Source organism: Coptis chinensis, chromosome 1 (genome assembly GCF_015680905.1).
Source record: "Coptis chinensis isolate HL-2020 chromosome 1, ASM1568090v1, whole genome shotgun sequence".
Taxonomy (NCBI): Eukaryota; Viridiplantae; Streptophyta; class Magnoliopsida; order Ranunculales; family Ranunculaceae; genus Coptis; species Coptis chinensis.
The window spans coordinates 23,379,812-23,402,334 of NC_141456.1; the positions used below are offsets into that span (position 1 = coordinate 23,379,812).

The window sequence follows — 22,523 nt, forward strand, 5'->3', positions numbered from 1 at the left end:
ACGTTGTATAGTACAAAATATCAGGATATGGGTATTTATCGATATTCAATTTCCGGATATGTATCGTAGATATATCTTCCTCTTTGGGGATATTTGACATTGTTTCACATGTAAATATCGTGGATATATCAAAATATCAATAAATATTGTAGATATTGTGGATATTTCTTGATATATCATGATATATTATTTATATTTATTTGAAATATAATGATAAATATTAAATAAAATTGTTATATACACAAAATATCTCCAAATATTGTAAATATCGTTGAAATATTGCCAATATTTGCAGTCGTATATATCTCTGAACACATCGTGATATTAATATATCTTTCTCTGAAATCTGGATAGATATCCCTAAATATCGCGATATATCGAGATATTTTGTAATATGGTACGTTGTACGTTTCTCCTGAAGATAACCCAGTAATGCACAAACGGAGCTTCGACCACTTATCGGTTCATACATGTGTTTATGAATTTTATTAGAATAGACCACTCAAAGTAGTACGGTACATACCATAACGATGGCATGTGCAAAGTCCAAACACATCCAAAGACCAAAGTAGTACGTTTTTTCCTGGGTGATTTAGAACTCTTTGTATGTGACACAACGAGTAGCATTGTTCTAAAAATCGTGACCAGGGCCTCCATTGATATTAGAAGGGATTAAGGGAATGCAGTTAAACAAAACACCAAGTTAAACATTTCTAGCTTGTAGACATCGTTTGTACTTTACTGACGAATTAGTTGAATAAAACATCAAACTGAAATGCCAAAAATCACACGTCCACAACCATGCGTTTATACAAATGTGAGGGTAACCTTGGTGTAGGTACAGCTTGTAATGGTGTCTTCATGTATGTGACCAAACCTGGATTTTCTATCATGTCGATATCTTCAGGCATGACCCCTTCAGACGGGGTCCAGTGAAAGTGGTGCAATAGATGACCCAAGGTGGATGTCATCAGATTGATTCCAAGTTGTGCACCAGGACAGACCCTTCTTCCTGCACCAAATGGCAATAGTCGGAAATCATGGCCCTTCATATCTATGTCCTCCATGAACCGTTCTGGTCGAAACATTAATGGTTCTTTCCATACATGTGGATCACGAGCAATGGCCCATACATTTATGTGTACATTAGACTCTTTCGGAATGTCATATCCACCAATTTTCGCATTGGTGTTGGCTTTGTGGGGAAGCATAAGCGGGGTTGGGGGATGTAATCGGAGTGCCTCTTTCGCAACAAATTGTAGGTACGGGAGACTTGAGAAGTCAGTCTCTGTCATGATATCCTCGCGGCCAATGACACGGTCTAGTTCCTCCTGGGCTTTTTCTTGCACCCTAGGATTTTTAATGAGCTCAGCCATTGCCCACTCAACTGATGTGGCAGTTGTATCCATGCCAGCAGTGATCATATCCTGTACACAGATGATGATGCTTAATTTTAGCAACTCTGACTTGCCCATTTTGTATTTGATTGATAGCTATGTGGACATCTGCTGCTGCAGGCTCTAACGATGTGTGTCAATGCCAAAAATATCTTGAAAGAAAAAATGCACTCCCTCTAACCGATTATGGCTATAGGGTGGTTAACATGAAAATCTTTTGAGTGCATGCTAAGAATATCTTACAAGAATCGTATTCATACATATTACAATCCACTAAATGACACAATATTTTTCACGGAGAAAGGCTGACAGACATAAAATGTGATTTAGTGGAAACAAAAAAGGGTTAAAAATGGTATTTTACATTTTTGACAATGTAGTAGGGACTAATTTTTTTTTTCGGTCAAATTGGAGACAACTTTTTAATTTTTGCAATGTGGAAATATACTAGTTACATATGTCGTCTAAATTTCTCACACGGTTTGTTGGTGTCTAAGGAATTATATGTTGGTTACCCCAATAAATTTGTTACCACCAAATCAATGAATTAATTCGAATTATGAAACTCCATGTGAGAAATATAGACTGTATGCGTAACTAGTCCCCATATTGTACAAATTAAAAAAAATGACCCTAGTTGAAAGACCAACAAAAAATTTAGTTCCCACATTATCAAAAATTGTAAAGTTCCATACCCTTTTCTCCTTAATAGTTAATATTCCAAGAGAAAAGAAAATTGAAGGGAACAAAACTAACCCAGATAAGGCCAATAATGGTGTCCTCACTGTAAGGGAGTAATATTCTCATTAAGAAATATTAAGCACACGTTAAGCATAAGCAGAGAGCGTAACGAACTCATGTCATCAACCTCCAAGATCGAGGTGGTACACTTCAGCTCGCCCAAGAATACCTCAAGACGGATGAACGACCTAAGGTAGAACGCTTCGAATAAAGACATCATTCCTAATCCAGATGTAATCATCATCAGAGTCTTACCTGTACTTCCAATCACCGTGAAATATAAACTACTACACCCACTCTACTCATCACACAATTTCTACCAAAACCAATCTAACACACATTCATAATCTCCACCTTATATATGTACATCTCAGTACACGTGTCTCGAAGATCAACACTCCCTTGTGCCTATAAATACCACCTACATGAACTACGTGAGACCTGATTCTTCTCTCCCGCCGGAATCAAGAGAAGATACGTAGGTAGCTCGCTCCTTAGCGAATTCGGTCTTTCCTAAATCCAATCTCATTCCTCTTCATCCCTTGAATGTAAAGGAAAAACGCCCTTTTACATTGGCGCCGTCTGTGGTCTTAATTACTTGATAAACCACTTTCACACAAATCAAAAACCAAAAACCAAAAATCTCAAGCCCACGAAGCATGGCAAGCCTCGAAGCTCAAGTTCAAAGCCTCACAAACCAGCTAGGTTTAACGAATGAGAGCATTTCCTTGCTCAGGCAGGAAAATGTTGCTCTACGCGCACAAGTAGACGCACAACAACAACCAGTTGGGAACGTTGCTGAGAATGACATTAACGAAGTTAATCAACAGATTAATGAATTGTCGTAAAGGATCAGCCAGAGTGCAGTAAGAAAAGACACAACCCAGATCGTTCAGAAAATGCTCAAGACGTACCGCACATCACCATTTACTACTGAGGTACTCAGTAAACCCTCTTCTCAAGATTTCGTTCAGCCACGTTTTCCGATGTACGATGGCAGCATGTGCCCTGGTCAGCACGTGGCTCGCTATATTCAAAGCCTTGCACTCTACAGCTCACCAGAGTTCGATCATCTCCACTGTCGTTTGTTTCCCGCCAGTCTCAAAGATGGCACACTCGATTGGTTTTTCTTGCTTTCGAGCCAGACTCGATAAAGACCTTCGAGCAGCTCACCGGTTCATTGCTAGTCAGTACGTCCATAACAGACGTAAGAAAGCTGATCTTGATTCGTTGTTCCAGCTCTCACTTGGCAAAGACGAAACAATTTGTGAATTCCTAGGTCGATTCAAAGTCGAACTACTGTGCATGGAAACAAGTCTGAAAGAGTCCTTCGCTACCTTAACATTCTCCAACGCCTGCCGTGTGCGCAACACGGCACTCACCAGATTGCTGATGAAAGAACGCCCCGAGACTTTATCTGAGCTATATGCTCGAGTCGATAAGTACATTAAATTGCAGGAAGGCCTAAAACGCCAAGACCTACCAGAAGAAGAAGTGGTCGCAATAATATCCGACAACCTCCCAACTTCCAAAAAGCGACCCCGACAGCAAGAACGGAAGTCGGGAAACAAAATGAACAATGACCGTGAGTTCGCTGTTCTCACGCGATCTCCCAGTTACATATTGGAAAGGATCAAACGAGCTTCATATTTTCGACCTGATGTGCGGCAACCAGTCGATCGACCTAACAAACCATACTACGCGTTTCACCGAGCCAAATGTCAAGAAACTGATGCATGCTGAGGGCTAAAGCACTACCTCCAGGACCTTATTGAAGCACGACATATCAAACATTACACCAGCATTACAGACGGTGATTTGCGCCATAAACTCATGGCTCGCAGAATGCGCAGTAGATCCCCACCTCGCCATGACCGTCACAATGTTCAAGCTCGCTCTTGCAGCAAAGGACGTCCCAGAGACCGTTCTCGCTATGAGCGACGTCAGCACTCATTAGATCGCGACAACGACAGAATCATTCATATAATCACTTTCCCAGATGATTCCGTGACATCTTCCAGAGAAAAACGAAGGTATGTCGGCTCTGTTCAGGTCGCAGCGCAGGGGATATCACTTTCACAGAGGCCGACCTCAACAAGGTCTGCCTCCCTCACAACGATGCACTTGTCGTCCATGTCAAGATCAGTGACTGGACAGTCAAGCGCGTCTTGATAGACCCCAGGAGCTCGTGCGACATTTTGTTCTACCATACCATACAAGAGATGAACTTACCCAAGTCAATCTTTATAGATCCGATTGCTCCAGAGCCGACCCAATCGGTGATATTATACTCCTAGTGTCCGTGGGATCACGAGAAGACAAAGTCAGCTTCAATACACGGTTCAGCGTTCTAGACATCAAGTCGTCCTACAATGCCATCCTAGGACGATGATGGATTCATCAAATGCAAGTTGTACCGTCAACATTGCACCAGTTCTCCGCTTCCCAGGCCCTAGGGGCATGATGGAGCTTCGAAGCAATCAGCTTGAGGCTTATCATTGTAACCAAATCCTCTCAGCGAATAAGACCGTCGACCCACCTCTCAGCATAAGGAACAAACCTACCAGCTACACCATGGCCAAAGATTTGGTCGCTGAGGTCAAGACCAGAGAACCAAAACAATACGCTCGGGGCTCCAGCAAGAAGGTCTATTAGTCTGTTCAAACCCCAGAAGTCAATCAAACCATTATTGATCCACCAGTCAGGACCCCAGAGGTTGTTTCAGTTGTTGTTGATCCACCAGTTAAGACCCCATAGATCGCTTCAGTTGTTGTTACTCCACCAGTCAGTACCACAAAGGTCGCACCATCATGTTTCGCACAACCAGTACCGATTCCAAAGGTCACTCCAACCCCTATTGTCATGACCACAGAGGCCACCTCAGCCCCTGTTGTCGTCGCCACATAGGTCGCTCCAGATCCTGCTGCCAGTTCCACTCTCCCGCAGATCGACAAAGTGTCTCCAGAGGTTAATCCAACTGAGGAAACATCAGCGTCAAAGACAGCATCTCAACCTGTAGACAGAGAGCGAGTGAACCTAGGAACAGAAGATGATCCTAAGTTCGTCTATGTAGGGGCTAACCTTGACCCACACTCAAGGCCCAGCTTGTAAACTTTTTGGCCATGAATAAAGATGTTTTCGCTTGGTCATATGTCAATGTGCCCGGAATAGATCCTAATGTTGTGTGCCATAGACTAAATGTAAATCCAAATGCTAGGCTAGTTCGTCAGCGACCTAGACGGTTATCTTTGAGATTTCAAAAAGCAATCAATGATGAAGTCAACAAATTGAAACAAGTCGGCTTCATCAGGAAAGTAGATTATCCAGATTGGATCGCTAACATCGTCGCAGTTCCAAAGAAGAATGGCACAATTCGCCTCTGTGTTGACTTCACGAATGTCAATCAAGAAACGTCAAAGGATAGCTTCCCTTTATCTCGCATTCATCGACTTGTGGACCAGACCTATGGCCACAAACTCCTCTCTTTTATGGATGCGTACAGTGGATACAACCATATCCCACTCGCTGAAGAAGATCAAGAGAAAACATCATTCATCACAGAGCAAGGAATCTATTGTTACAACGTTCTTCCGTTCGGCCTTAAGAACGCTGGCGCAACCTATCAGCGTCTCGTTACTGACATGTTCCAGGACATGTTAGGTGACACCATGGAAGTCTACATCGATGACATGGTCGTCAAAAGTAAGAAAGCGAAAGACCACCTCACTCATCTCGAGAAAGTGTTCTCCAGGTTGCGCCGAACTCGAATGAAGCTTAATCCAGAGAAGTGCCTCTTTGGAGCGTCCATCGGGAAGTTCTTTGGATACCAAGTATCACAAAGAGGGATCGAAACTAATCCATACCAAATCCGAGCATTCTTGGACATGCCCGACCCTCAGACAAAGAAACAAATTTAGAAGTTGTCAGGAATGGTAGCAGCACTCAACTGATTCATATCAAGGGCATCAGACAAATGCCGACCGTTCTTGCAACTTCTTAAAAAGGGTGAGCAGTTATCGTGGAACGATCAGTGCCACCAAGCGTTCTCCACCCTCAAAAAGTACCTGACTACACCTCTCGTCCTGGCAAAACCAAAAGATGGCGAAACGCTGGGGCTATATTTAGCCATATCAGACTTTGCCATTAGCTCGGTCCACTACAAAAAGAACGACTTTACCCGACAGACAATAACTATCGCCAAAGGTATTACCCAACAGCCTAGAAACCATTGCACGACCGTCGGAAAACGTTCAGTCGGCATAGGCTCCCGACAATTAAAAACAGTCAAAATAGGCCATCGGCGTTTGGTATCTATGCCGACGAACATTGCAGCTGTCATAGACCATCGGGTATTGCTGCAGACACTAACTGTCGGATATTAATGCTGTCAAAGACCGGCCGGATATAGTCAAAGACCAAAGGTATTCATTCTTTGTTAAAGATCGTCGGGTATTGCTGCTACTCGACAGCCTTTGACCGTCGGATATTAGTTTTTTTTTATTAAAAAAAAATATTGGGATTTTAATAAAAGATCCCAACATCACATTCTTTTTCATACCAACATCATAATTATTACAAAAGAGTTATACTTGGTATCTAGCACAAGTAGAAAGGACGTGTAACAACAATAATTCGATGAAATTATAACACCATCTCTCCATACTACTGTAGTGCCCAAGTCCATAAGGATGTCAAGCTCTTTACATAAAACAAAATGGAGACTTCTAACACTTTTTAACTTCCCAAGCCAAACCCTAACAAAAACCAAGTAGATTTTCACTTTCTACCATTGTTTCGATCCAATACGTGGTTTCCCTTTGACTTCACTTTCCTACAAACAAAAAAAAAAGTCAGAGAGAAATTCTTTACTCATATTAAAATTACATTCAACCACTTGAACCCCACATGATAAAACATTAAAGAAAAGGGCATAAACTACCACTAATCATAGTCGTGGATAACTCAAACATTTTTATCAGACTTTTGTAATCTTAGTCTCAAAAAAATTCCAGGTACTCTGGGCATGAACATGCAAATTCTTATGTTTAGCACCTATCCTATCCAGATCTAATGAAGTTTTCTAGTCTAACCAGAACCTAAGAACGTTGGGCACAAAAATAATATGGTACAGTAAATAAACTTATATTCAAGTTAATAACTTAAGTGTTGCTACCTGTTGTAAGTCGAGTTAAATGTAATTCTTCGCTGCTGATGGATTATGATTTTATGCACCCTTGCTCCAGTCATAACCAACCTGTGCATGATGACAAAGATCTACTAGAGTTAGTGTAAGAGCTAGAACAATTGTCTTGATATCACTAGACAACAATAAACATGTCACAAGAACAAGACTAATATACTCCCTTGTTACAGATGTTAATAAACATTTCGATGCTAAAACAAATAAGCCAAAACCAAGCATCTAGTTAAAGTGTTCATCAATTATCATCTACAAAAAGTTAAAACTAAAGCAAAGAAACAATATTTATTGAGCTGCATAAATGACTCCCCCGCCTAAAGCTTTGCATATTCGTTTCCCCATGAAAAAGCTTGAAATCCACCTGGAAGGAACCAATAGAACACATGAACAATATTATATGTTTATTCAGTTGACTACTTTAATCATAAACTAGCAAACTATTTTCTAGTGTTATTGAAGTTAAACCTACTCCCCCATCGTTCTTACGAGGATCATTTTCTAGAACTTAAAGGGTGTGGATGACAAGGAGACTTCAATCTTAGGGCTTAGTTCATATATAGCAATGTCTTTATGTGTCTCGGTAAGGTGGTCTCGATCTTATGGAAGTTTGAACAAATCCCAACCACCACCTAGATGAATACTACTATTACGCCCAATCAATGCTAAAACAAAAACAATTTTGTTTTACATGAAAAGAAAACAATGTGACTTTCAACAAAGGTATTCAAAAAGGGGGAACACTGCGGTAATGACTAGAGCATACAAAAAAAAAGGAAAATTCAAGTTTAAAGTATAGTTGAAAATACTAGGGGGTTGGAAATTAGCATTTACATCGTAAAATCGATAAGGCCGGTACTTTTTTAAAAGGAATATTGTCGAACTATTAAGTATGTTTCAGTCTTGATTTTCCGAAAAACAAAAATGAAGTTTTTTTGTGAAATTCTACGACTGACATGATTAGCAATCAAAAGCAAAAGAAAGCATAGATACCTGGCAGAGAATCGGGCTTTGGCGGCAAAGGATAATTCTCTTCAACAAATTTTAGCAACAACTCACAAGGCCCAGAAATGAAATCATCCAGTTCAAGACCCTGCTTCAAAACTAGTGAAAATGTAAACCAACAAAACAAGCAGCAACAAGTAGGCAGGAAGCAACAGCATGCAGTAACAGCAGCAGCACATAGGCAGGCAAGCAGTAGCAAGCGGCTCCGACCATTATTCCAAACTTGACCCTTCCCCATCTACATGGTAATGTAAAGGATTAAAACACAAAAGCCGAGTAACACATAGTATGAGGCTAACCAAGTCTATTTACATTACATATGGATAATAAGGTGTACACTATACTCAAAAAAAAAAGATAACATTAATTCTAGAGATGTGAGTCAAAAAGATGGGTCAGTATATGTAGTGCATTATTGGCTAGCCTCAAAGAAGGGGTAACTATACTACAAGCCACAAGGTTTTCCTTATACCATATTTTACTTGTTTAAGTGTAATTGTCCAAGTATTATTCATAATCATTTTGATTAAAGAAAGACTTGTCCAATAGGAGTTCAGGACCTCCAGTCACTCTGAAGATAGTATTTCAAAGATTTTCTTGGCAAGAACTTAGATGGTCGGGGTTTGGAGAGCACATCAGTTTCAGCCCTGGTCTGAATGCTAAGCTAGTCACACTCTTAAGAAAACAAGAACACTTAACTACTGGATCACTCTAATAACTTCATATCAAGAACCGCAAGTTCCTTTTTTTCAACACTATATATAGCATTAAACTATCTAGACCACTTCTTTTTTCCAAAGACCAATCCACAAGAACAGGTTTGTTTTAACTATCTAGACCATGAAAACCACCTTCATATTGTATTAAACTAAGAAGAGATCATGATCACGAAAGCCCATTTCTACTTCATACTAGTTTAACCTTTAAGCATATCTGATTAAAGAACGACTACTCATGACCAAATCCAAAGAAGAAAAAAAAAACATGAACCTTGATGTGAGAACGCACAGAAAACCTGTTCACATCAATTTTAAAAATATAATGAATAAAGTTACTTCATTTGAGCTCAATAGCTAAACCCGTCGAAAAAAATACTATCTTTAAAATCAAAATTGAGAACGAGTTAGAATGGAAAGAGACACATGAGTTTAAGGGGAAAAAAAAATTACCTTTGATTGCTGGCGTTGAAAAGAGAGATACAATTTGGAGAGAATATATGCTGAATTTCCTGAAAAAGAACAAAAATTTGAAGGTGAGCTAAGTGTTTGTGAGATATTGAAAATTAGTTTAAGGAGTGAGCTGAGGGAGATGAGCTTGCCTCCCTCTTGTTGCAGTTGTGTGAGTGACCTAAAAATTTTAGAATACGTTATTTTTTTTTGTGGGGTACTAAAATATTTTTGGCGTTGGTGAGAGTTTTCCAGGGTCCATTTCGGGATGACGGTTGCTAAAAATCTCTAGAAACAGTCGGCATACAAGAAATATCCGTCAAAAGTGTATAACAGTTATTAACCGTCAGATATATCGACAACATAAAATAGAGGGATGTCCGTCGAGTAAGAATTTTTTTTTAACAAAATGGAAAATAACTAATCCGACGAGCATTATTTGGTGGCCAACTACCTAGAATCGTCGGAAACATCTAACAGATCATAGCCGTCGGCGTACCTCTATTAGGTCTGTCGGGTAAACTCAATTTTTTGGTAGTGGTTCTTTTCAAAGAGGAAAACAACTCAGAGAAACCGATCTATTTTACAAGTAAGACCCTCACTTCAGCTGAAAAGAATTATTCGTACATTAAAAGAGCAGTACTCGCATTGTTATACTTGGCAAGAAAGTTCAGGCCCTATTTTCAAGCGCATCCAATCAAAGTATTCACCGACCTTCCCCAAGGAAAACAAGACAACTCGCATGGCAGTATAGGCCGAAGAACTCGGAGAACACCACATGGAGTTTGTCCCTCACACTTCTAAAAAAGGTCAGGTCGTGGCAGATTTCCTAGCAGATTTTCCGGTCGATGACCCAAATTGGGAACCAGAAACAGAGATCGCACCCACAAAGGAAAGTACCAAGTCAGTATGGTCTCTCTTTGTCAATGGTTCTAGTAACCCTGGAGGAAATAGAATCGGAGTCGTCTTAGTGTCCCCAGATGGAACCATGGTAGAGAAATCAGTTCACATTGACTTCGCGACCTCCAACAACGAGGCGGAGTACGAGGCATTAATCATGGGACTCCAAATGGCGCTATAGCTTGGTGTTAAGGAACTTCAAGTCTTTAGTGACTCGCAACTGGTTGTTCGCCAGATTGTAAAAGAGTACACTACCCACAAAGGTAACCTTTCTAAGTATCTCCAAGTCGTTTATCATTTACTACCTTCTTTTAAGAAAGCTACCATACACCATTTTCTGCGTGACGAGAATCGTCACGCCGACATTTTAGCTTACTTAGCCACTCAAACACCGAACTGTGCCCCTAGACAACTACTCATTGAGGTAGTTAACCGACCTGCCTATCAAGTGGAGCATGCCCCAGCAATCAGCGATCTGTGCCCACTTTCTGACAATCAGCTGAGTCAAACATGGATGCAGCTCATAATAGAATACATCCAACACGACATGCTCCCAAAAGAGCGTACCAAGGCCAGACAAATCCCATATCAGGCACGTTGTTACTGCTTAGTCCATAACAAGTTATTCAGGAAATCTGCTGGTGGACCTCACTTGAGATGCATTAGTCCAGAACAAGGTCAATTGATCTTTGCTGAGATTCATGAAGGAGAGTGTGGAAACCATGTTGGAGGTCACTCTTTGGCCCACAAAACGATTTCCCAAGGATACTTTTGGCCTCGCATGCAAATTGATGCCAAAGCATACGTCCTCAAGTGTATAAAATGCCAAACATTTGGCCACAACATCATCCAACCAGCTCACGAGTTGATCAACATCGCGAGCCCATGGCAATTTCGCATGTGGGGCATGGACATCATGGGACCGTTCATCCCACAGAAAAGCACCGGTTTCCACTTCGTCTTAGCTGCAACCGACTATTTCACTAAGTGGGTCGAGGCAATTCCATTAGCACATGTCAAAGAGTCACATGTCAGAAATTTCATCTGGACTCACATCATCACCAGATTTGGTTTGCCACACACACTAGTGATGGACAATGGCTCCCAGTTCAAGGGCAAAACAGTCAAAGAATTTATGGCCAAGTGGAAGATCGTTCATGCATTTTTCACCCCCCAGTACGCCCAGAGCAATAGTCAAGCAGAAGCCAGCAACAAAGCAATCTTAGAAAATTTGAAGAAAAAGATTGAAAAGAACAAAAGTCAATAGCCAAATCAATTAGAGAACATTTTGTGGGCTCATCGCACCACAGCTCGCTCCAGCACAGGCGAATCTCCATTCTCCTTGTGTTATGGAACAGAAGCCGTTATTTCCACCAAACTGACAGTCACTACGACTCGGTCCGAACTCGTGGAGTCGGGTCACAATGACTCGTCCTAGCACAAGAGGTCGACTTGTTAGAAGAACGGCGTTACCTAGCCGCCATCAGAGTCGCATCTTATCAACAAATTCTAAAGAAATCCTACAACAAACGAGTGCATCCTCAATCTTTTCAACACGGCGATCTAGTTTTGAAAAGGACTCAAGATGACTCCAAACTAGCACCAACATGGAAAGGCCCATACATAATGGAACGCATTGTAGGCAATGGATCGTATTGGATCAAAACCCAAGAGGGAAAATTATTGCCATGCCCTTGGAACACTTATTTGTTGAAGAAGTTTTACCAATAAAACTACAATGTTATATATTCCATGTTTTCATTTTCTGTAAATTCAAGTTTAATCTACTTATGTTTGTTACAATCTACTTCATTTACTTGCATCAACAAATCACGCAATTCGCACCGCAAGCACGACCAGTACACTTGCATTGTCCGAAGTTTCAACACTCTCAGTAGTGAGTAATATACTTTCATAAGCTACCACACTCTCCGTGAGCAGCACGCTCTCTCGAGCTTACAGGCTCCTTAGCCTCTCCAAGTCTCGTTAGTTGAGGACCTATACTTCTAGGATCGACTCAACGAGAACGCTCTCAGTGAGCAATACGCTTTCATAAGCTACCACGCTCTCCGTGAGCAGCACGTTCTCTCGAGCTTACAGGCTCCCTAGCCTCTCCAAGTCTCGCTAGTTGAAGACCTATACTTCTATGATCGACTCAGCGAGAACGCTCTCAGTGAGCAATACGCTTTCATAAGCTACCACGCTCTCCATAAGCAGCACGCTCTCTCGAGCTTACAGGCTCCTTAGCCTCTCCAAGTCTCGCTAGTTGAGGACCTATACTTCTAGGATCGACTCAGCGAGAACGCTCTCAGTGAGCAATATGCTTTCATCAGCTACCACGCTCTCCGTGAGCACCACACTCTCTTGAGCTCACAGGCTCCAGCGTCTCCCCAATTCACCCAGTGGAAAACCCTTAATTTTAGGGTCAGATCAACGAGAACGCTCTCAACGAGTCTTACGCCATAACACACTAATACGCTCACCTAAGCTACCAGGTTTCACAGTCTATACGGTTATTGCGTGTGGGCAATTCACATATCAAAACATTGCTAACATACCTATACTATCTTTATTTGTGGCTAGCCCCAAAGGCGAAGGATATTTACGAGCAAAACGCTTTCTTAAGCTAAATCTCAGGCTCCTTCACCACTTCACACCATAAGCATAATAAACAGAATACTGGCTACAAGCAATCAAGCAAAACCATGCATTCCATACAATTTAACAATGGAACTGCCCGACTAACGCCAGGAAACCAGTTCACAAATCCACCGATCTGCTGGGTCTACCCAGGAAATCCAGATCGATAGCTCGTACAATCTTAGCAAAATATCAAACTGCCACTTTCGTGGAAACCAGTTCTCTGTATCAAAATGGCGAACTGCTCAGGCAAGCCTGAAAACACAGCTCTATTGTTTAACTCTCACACGGAGAGGAGGATAGACAAAATGCTCATAAATTTTCGACAATTACAAAGACAAGAGTAGAAATCACCATCAAGGACCAGCCACAACATGCTTATCTTTCGAGGCAGCACTGGTCGAGGGAGTGTGCCTGGCAGCTCTCAGCACCACGTGCATACCCGTACCCTGCTCCCCACCATCACTCGCCTTTTTCAGCTGGTGATATTTCTCATCCAGTTTGGCATATTGGGCACAGGCCATGGTATACGCATATTGCGTTTTGCATGTCACCCCCTGACATTGTTTGGCATACTCGGTCACTTCAGCTAGCTTCCCCTGCAGATCAGCCATAGCGTTAACTAGCACAGCGTTCTCGTCAGCAGCATCCCGATACTTCTTGGTCATCACTTCCGGTTTTTCTTGTCAACTCCCCACGCAGCTCGCATACATCTCAACTCGACGTACGAGTTAACATCAGTCCCAGCGTGTTGCACAACATTCTTCAATTTATCATACCCCGCAAGAAACTACAAATACAATACCAAAGTTAAAGTCACCCAATAAACAAATAGAAACACATAACATATGAGTGCTTACCAAGCAAGTAGCCATATCCATGGTCCCCAACAGCGTCTCCATATCTTCATCCTCCCTAAATTCAATCTCACCATGCTCAGACCGACTGCCAAGACTCACCGACTCTTCCTTATCTTTCTCATACTCACCACAACTTAAAGAGACCTCTCGAACCTCTTTAGATTGAGTATCATCAGAGTCAGACATTTTTTACGTTTTCTTCTTATCAAATACCCAAGCTTAAACAATAAAACCTAACACCGACCTACCTAATAAACACACTGCACTTGAACAAGAAGAAAGAAAACTGAAAATGGAAAAGCAAAGCGGCAGAAGCACTCACCTGAGAAACCCTAGCTTGCGGTTTTGCTGAAGAAGAAAACATAAAATAACTTTTCAGTTGTCATAAATTTGATTTTGTGCAACCGCCCGTTCAGCTACCAAGGAGTTATGATTACAGCCTACGCCCTAGCCTACACACATGTCTCAAGGACCTGTCTTTTCAAGATTCTGGAAAATGCAGCAACATGTTTCCTTACCAACTGCTATGATTCTGTCATGCGCAAACCATGTGCCAAGTTTCACTTCCTGTCAAGACGTCATACAACACGACTCGAGCTCTATGGTGTGCCAGTCGGGTTCGTTCACACCAGCCCGCTCTTCCACTCATGCTCAACACGCACTGCAATTTTCTCTCAGCAGATCGCTTCAATATACATTACAATCTACTGAGAGGGGGTTGTGTAAGGGAGTAATATTCTCATTAAGGAATATTAAGCACGCGTTAAGCATAAGCGGAGAGCGTAACGAACTCATGTCATCGACCTCCAAGATCGAGTCCTGAGCAACTCGCTTCATGTAGGTGGTACACTTCAGCTCGCCCAAGAATACCTTAAGACAGATGAACGACCTAAGGTAGAACGCTTCGAATAAAGACACCATTCCTAATCCAGATGTAATCATCATCAGAGCCTTACCTGTACTTCCAATCACCGTGAAATATAAACTACTGCACCCACTCCCACTCTTCACACAATTCCTACCAAAACCAATCTAACACACATTCATAATCTCCACCTTACATATGTACATCTCAGTACATGTGTCTCGAAGATCAACACTCCCTTGTGCCTATAAATACCACCTACATGAATTACGTGAGACCTTATTCTTCTCTCCCCCCATAATCAAAAGAAGATATGTAGGCAGCTGGCTCCTTAGCGAACTCAGTTTTTCCTAAATCCAATCCCATTCCTCTTTATCCCTTGAATGTAAAGGAAAAACGCCCCTTTACACTCACTAAGATCGTATTTATCCTGCAGTGTAAGCAATGCATCTGCGAAGTGTTGCTTAGCGCAACTATCCTTCTGACGGGCAAGTGTATGTTCTTCCATAATGTCTTTTGTAAGCCGGTCCTATGTTTCCCATGCTTTGCAAAGGCCGCCTCCTCTAATGGAAATATCCAACGGAGCCATGGAATGTGCTCGGCCATTGCAAGAGAAGCACCAAGCTTCAAACCATTTGCTACAATTGCCTTGAACTCCACTCCTTGTTCATCCATCACGCCTTTGGAATCAACAAAGCGCTTACCAAAGGCCAGCCTTGTTATGTTGTTGAACGTTACTTTACTCACGTAATTTTTCAGAACCACGCTCTTTCCACAGCTTCCTATAAACAATAAGCATGTGAGCACAGTTGCGGAAAAAAAAAAAAAAATGTGTGTGGTATAGAGATAATTTCATAAGAAATCAGTATATGCGAAAAAAAAATAATTGATATAGGTCAATCACCAAAAATTGAATCCTCCCGAATAGTACATTTCGTCTAAAAAAAAAGTTCACTTAGTGCATCATTTAGTAGGTGTTTACATGAACATATATATGGGGCTGAATATTTTGGTGTAGCTGAAAGTCTGAAACGAAGGGGTGGCAGAAAATTATAAGTACCTGGTTTCAAGGCCCAAAATATCGTCGATATATATTGTTTTTGGTACACCGATATAGATATATTCGATATATATCCACTGAATATTGAATCATTTTTTTTCGATATATATCAGAATTTCTGATATAAAATTTTATATTGTCGATATAATCAATATATATACGATATTTATGATATATATCGTTTGACTTTTTGACCAATTTTTAATATAAATATTTCCGATATTTTCTATATATATCGGCGAGATATCCGATATACAGTCGATATTTGAATAATGTAATTGAAATTTAATTAGGACAACTCTATTTATAGTCCATACTTGATTTTGGAATAATGCAATTGCAATTGAATAATCTCTATCCAAATATTTTAAAATGAACTCACCTAAATTTGTTGCAATAAAATGTATATATTTTGAATTGAAAATTTAAAATAAAAATATGTTAATGAGCAGCGATTATGGTGCATAAGTACTTAGAAATTAAGAGATCAAATTGAGATAGCATCTTCACTTTATGGTTTAGGATATTAATCCATAATTTTCAAATAAAATTATCTTAAACATTGTATAATAGTTTTTTAGATTTATGGTGATTTAGGTTAAATTTTGAATCAAAATATATTTTTATTGAAAATAAAACCAAAAATCGTTAATGAGCAGCGATTATGGTGCATAAGTACTTGGAAACTAAGGGATCAAATTGAGATAGCCGAAAGCAGCGATTATGGTGTATAAGTACTTGGAAACTAAGGGATCAAATTGAGATAGCCTCTTCACTTTGTGGTTTAAGATACTAATCCGTAATTTTCAAATAAAATTATCTTAAACTCGATCTAGCTTGTATAATAGTTTTATTAAATTTATGGTGATTTATCGGTAAATCATCACATTTCGGCTTTACGCATACTAATGTGTACAAATCACTAAAATAGATTGATTGTTTTCATATCCTCAAAGAATACACTACTCCCACTTGAAAAGATTTATCACATGAACGTGTCCTACGAACGGGTGCCGTTATATTAAATTATTCTAAAAAATATTAGCAACTATGCATAGCTATGAGATATGAAAATTATATTAATTACTCAATTAAATTTCTTGCACCACTCTCTATAAAAAGGAAGCATCAAACTTTGATAAAACTCATCGACTTCTTTTCATTGTTAGTTTTAACAATAGAAGTTTGATTGAAGTTTTTTGAGAATGTCCAATTTGGTGAAGATAATATTGAAGCTACTTGAATAGCAAGGCATTCCCAATCACAATAAAGAAGTATGATAAACATTACTTAAAATGCAAAACTATATTTGTCGAGACATTTATTTCCCTACATATAATACAAATATATTTTAGGGTTATTAGTTGAATGCATTTGCATCAAGTTTATGATTTTTCATTAATTATTCTTTGAGGTTAGTTTAATGTAGCACGTTGCATCCAGTTTCCAAATTCTTATTAATTATTCTTTGAGGTTAGTTCAATGCGCAGTTGCATCAAGTTTCGATTTCCCATCAATTATTATTTAAGGTTAGTTAGATTGCAATTGCATCCATTTTATGATATCCCGTTACTTATTCATTAAGGTTAATTCAAGACAGTTGCATCAAGTTTTTATATTTAGTTAATTAGTATTTGAGATTAGTTTATTGAATTTGCATCCGGGTTCTAATCTCTCGTTAATTACTCTTTGAGGTTAGTTCAATACATGCATCAGATCCAATTTCTGATTTCTGTTAATTGTTTTTCTAGATTAGTTCGATAGTTTACAATTTCTATCTGGTTTGCATACATGTAAGAGTACATTTTTTAAACTCACTTTCATTTTGGGTTCCTAATTACCGTAATTACTCATGTGAGAAGGCTAAAAAAACCGACATTTATGCTTTGAGGTCAGTGAGATGCAGTTACATTCGACTTTCGATTTTCGGTTAACTATTTTTTGAGGATATTTCAATGCATTTGCATCCAATTTCTGATTTCCCGTTAGTTAATATCTTATTTTAGTTTAATGCAGTTGCATCTAGTTTTTGGTGTTTTGTTAATTATTCTTTGAAGTTAGTTCAATGCAGTTGCATCCAATTTCCGAATTTATGTTAATTGTTCTTTGAGGTTAGTTCAATGCATTTGCATCAAGTTTTCGATTTCTCGTTAATTATTTTTTGAGGTTAGATCAATGCAGTTACATCACATTTATAATTTCCCGATAATTATTCATTTAGGTTAGTTCAGTGTAGTTTCATCCATTTTTCAATGTTTCGTTAATTAGTCTTTGAGATTAGTTCATTGCATTTGGATCTAGTTATCGATTTCCCGTTAATAACTCTTTAAGGTTAGTTCAATACATCTGCATCTAGTCTCTGATTATTTATGCTTTGAGGTTAGTTCGATGCAATTATATCTGGTTTCTGATTTCCCGTTAATTATTTTTTGAGATTATTTCAATGCATTTGCATTTAGTTTCCGATTTCCCACCAATTATTCTATGAGGTTAGTTTAATGTAGTTGCATTCTGTTTTTTATTTTATGTTAATTATTTTTTGAGTTTAGTTCAATGTATTTGCATCCAGTTTCCGATTTCTTGGCCTATTAATTATTATCTGAGGTTTGTTTGATGTATTTGCATACCGTTTCCGATTTCCCATTAAATATTTTTCAATGATTTGTATACAATTTCTAATTTCCCTTTAGTTATTATCGGCGTTAGTTTAATGCAATTGCACCAGTTTTCAATTTCTAGTTAATTACTTTTTAGTTTAGTTTATTACATTTGCATAAAGTTTCCAATTTCCGTTAATTACTCTTTGAGCTCGGTTATGCATTTGAATCCAATTTCCGATTTCCTTTTAATTATCCAATGTGGTGTATAATACCAACTTCTCTTGATCCATCAGTAGTGTCTTTTGCAAACATGACATAAAAAGTAAATTATGTTTGATTTACTATGTGGGATCATTGAAGATTACGGGTTCGATTTCCCATTAATTATTCTTTAAATTATGCATTACTTACTATGTAGAATCTTCAAAGATTATCTGAGCGGTGTTGTTATATTAATTATTTTGAAAAATATTTGTAAATATGCAAAACTTTTATATATTAATATTATATTAATCACTCAACCAAATTTCTTATAGCATTGAAAACCTTATTCTCCATTAAAAAAATAACTCATGTACCTTTAATAAAACCCTTCAACTTCATTTTTGTTGTTTAATAATAGAAGTTTGATTGAGTTTTTGTGAGATTGCCTAATAAGGTGAAGTTCATATATATTGTAGCTACTTGAATAGCAAAGAGTTCCCAATCATACGGAAAGAGATAAGATAAACATCATTTTAAATGCAAAACTATACTTACCGAGACATTCCCACAACATATAACCCAACTATGTTTTGAGGTTAGTTTAATGTATTTGCATCCGATTTCTGATTTTTCATTATTTATATTTTGAGGTTAGTTCAATACAGTTGCATCCAATTTCCAATTCCCGTTATTTATTTTTTGAGATCAGTTCAATGCAGTTGCATCGGGTTTCTGATTTTCGTTAATTATTATTTTTGATTAGTTCAATACATTTTGCATCTAATTTCCAATTCCATTAATTATTCTTTGAGGTCAGTTTAATACATTTGCATCCAGTTTATGATTTCCCATTAATTATTCTGTGAGATTAGTTTAATGCATTTGCATTCAGTTTCTGATTTTCGTTTATTATTTGATAAAGTTACATTTGTATCTAGTTTCGATTTCTCATTAATTATTGTTTGAGATTAGTTCAATGAATTTGCATCCAGTTTCTGTTTACCATTAATTATTTCTTGAGGTTAGTTCAATGCATTTGCATCAGGTTTATTTTTGAGATTAGTTGGTCGCAGTTCCATCCGGTTTCGATTTCCTATTAGTTATTTTTTAATATTAGTTCCATGCATTTTGCATCATGTTTCCAATTAATAATTAATTTTTTCTTTGATGTTAATTCAATGCAATTGCATCCAGTTTCTGATTTTCTATTAATTTAATCTTTGAGGGTTAGCTCAATGCATTTGCATCCAGTTTCCGATTTGCCGACAATTATTTTTTTATGTTAGTTTGATGTATTTGCATCCAAGTTTTGATTTTCCGTTAATTATTCTTTGAGGTTAGTTTAATACAGTTGTATCCATATATATTCCAATTTTCTATTAATTACTTTTTAAGATTAGTTTAATGTTTGCATTTGCATCCGGTTCGATTTTCCGTTAAATATTATTTGAGGTTAGTTCGATACATTTGCATCCAGTTTTCGGTTCCCCATTAATTGTTTTTTTACGTTAGTTTCATTCAGTATTATATATATTTTAAAATATTTGTCATTATTGCTTTGCCGTTTTTTTTTTTTTTTTTTTTTTTTTTTTTTTTTTTTATTATATATTTTGTGATGTTATTTTTTTGTATAATTGTTTTTAACTATGTTTTGAGGCTATGTTAAGGATATATTCGAAATAAGTCGGTGTTTTATCATAGACACTAAAATTGTATGATTTGTAGTAAGGAATTAGTTTATACAAATTACATATTTTTTAGCAATTTTTTTTATTTGATCAAATATATAAGAATTGGAACACTAAAAGTGTTTGATTCGTAATAGAAAATTACTTTTTACAAATCACCTATTTTTTTAGCAATTTTTAAAAATATTTGTCATTATTGCTTTGCCGTTATTTTTTTTTTCATTTTCTATTATATATTTTGTGATGTTATTTTTTGTATAATTGTTTTTTAACTATGTTTTGAGGCCGTGTTAAGAATATATTGAAATAAATTAGGTGTTTTATCATAGACACTAAAATTGTATGATTTGTAATAAGGAATTCTACAAATTATCTATTTTTTTTTTTTATTTGATCAAATATATAAGAATTGGAACACTAAAAATGTTTGATTCATAATAGGAAATTACCTTTTACAAATCACCTATTTTTTTAGCAATTTTTTTATTTGATCAAATATGTAAGAATTGGAAATACACTCAAACTCTCCAAATATAATAATTAGAAATACACTCAAACTCTCTAAGAGGTTCTATGTATGTGAGATTGTAATTTATTAGAAAGACTATCTTTTCGTATTAGAGTGCCACATAGGAAAGAAAAAAAACTAACTCTCTCACATTAGAGTGCCACATAGGAAAGAGAAAATCCTCAATTAGAGGTCTCTGCTTTAGTATATAGATAGTAGATTTAATTAGTTGATATTTGAATAATACAATTGCAATTGAATAATGGACAACTCTATCCAAGTTATGAATCTGTTGGAACTGCACCTAGATTTGTTGCATTGCGCCCAATGTATACTTACACCAACACTCTTCGAATTGGAATCATGCTAAAATTTCCAACACAAAAATATAAGTGACATGTTCAACAATTTCTCGTCGGTGGGTATAACTCTGTATATACTTGGGTAGGGTATTGTGAAGCAGTTAGGATTCAAAAAGCGAGTATGCAAGTTGACCAGCCACGTCACTCGTTTATGTATTGATGTAACTTATTTATCCTATTTTGTAATTTGAGACTTTGAGTACATTAGATTATGACATTGTGGTTAATTATTTGTCAATATTTTTTTATGATTTTCTTGATAAATAAAAGTTGCTATTATGTCTTCCGATATATCCGATATTTCCAATACTTTTGATATTTTAGATAGTTTGGATTGGTCACAAAAAAATATATATATATCCGATATTTTTTATATATATCGGTTTTTGGGTACATCGAAATATTCACCGAATTCGATATTTTGGGCCTTGCCTAGTTTAGTGCAATCATTGAAGAGGGATTCAACCACAGCTGTGACTTCCTCTTCTCTAATGGGCCTCAATTCTCTTACGAGAAAATAGCTCAAGAGTGCAAACCCTCTTAACCTTGACAAAATGAGGCCCATAATCGGCCCATATAAGGTCCTTGCCATTTCTACTAAATTTTGCAGCAGATCTACTTCTCTGCCTGTCAGCCAACTTCTGATCATTGTGCTTCAATACTTCCTCAGCCAACTCAGAATTTGAAACCACCACGTTCAAATTTGATCCAAACCACACCGACATCGTCAGCCCATATGTTTGAGCCCACTTCGCAAAGCACCGGAATCTCACTGGTTTGATGCCGTATAGGTTTCCTACTAGGGGCCATGGACGTGGTCCACTTGGGAACTTGAATCTGGAACGTTGGTAAAAAAGCTTGTGAACAGAAAATATGGTGAAGAAGATGGTAGAGGCCAACAAGACCAATGGAGACATTGAGTTGAAAATAATGGTTGTGAAGGGTAGTTAAATAACTAGCTCGCTGAGTGGTAAAATGGTATTGAACGGACATGCATTGATGCATAGAATATTAGAATGCACTTAATCGGGTTCTCTAAAGAGAGAACCAACAAGAAGGTTGGCTAAATAAGTTCAACTTCTTTTGGCACATCATATCAATTGTTAATGGCATGTAATTGCATATCAGACACCGAGTTATTAGCTGGAGTTTTAGTGGTTCATTCATTATATACTTCGAGATCTTCCAGATCCTGCGCACCACTATCATATTGGTACAATATTGCTTTCAAGCCTCATTTTGCTGAAGTTCTATTTATTATGCTTTATCAAGAGTATATATTAAGTTCGTGAAACACGTTCAACATTCCTAATACATACTCTTGATAAAT

The 22,523-nt window shown here is 37.8% G+C and overlaps 1 protein-coding gene and 1 pseudogene across 2 annotated transcripts in view; one reads left to right on the forward strand and one right to left on the reverse strand.

Annotated features, from left to right (window-relative positions):
- LOC147523012 (paired amphipathic helix protein Sin3-like 3) overlaps positions 1-22,523 on the forward strand; it is a 62,858-nt gene that overhangs the window by 37,697 nt on the left and 2,638 nt on the right. The window contains exon 1 of one of the 2 annotated variants that reach the window (XM_086596545.1): positions 21,800-22,406. The exons of the other annotated variant lie outside the window; for it this stretch is intronic. The gene's annotated coding sequence lies outside the window, so the exon portion shown is untranslated. Of the gene's footprint in view, positions 1-21,799; positions 22,407-22,523 lie in introns of those variants that run through there. 2 annotated transcript variants of the gene reach the window in all.
- Positions 786-22,110, reverse strand: LOC147523017 (cytochrome P450 98A2-like; annotated as a pseudogene).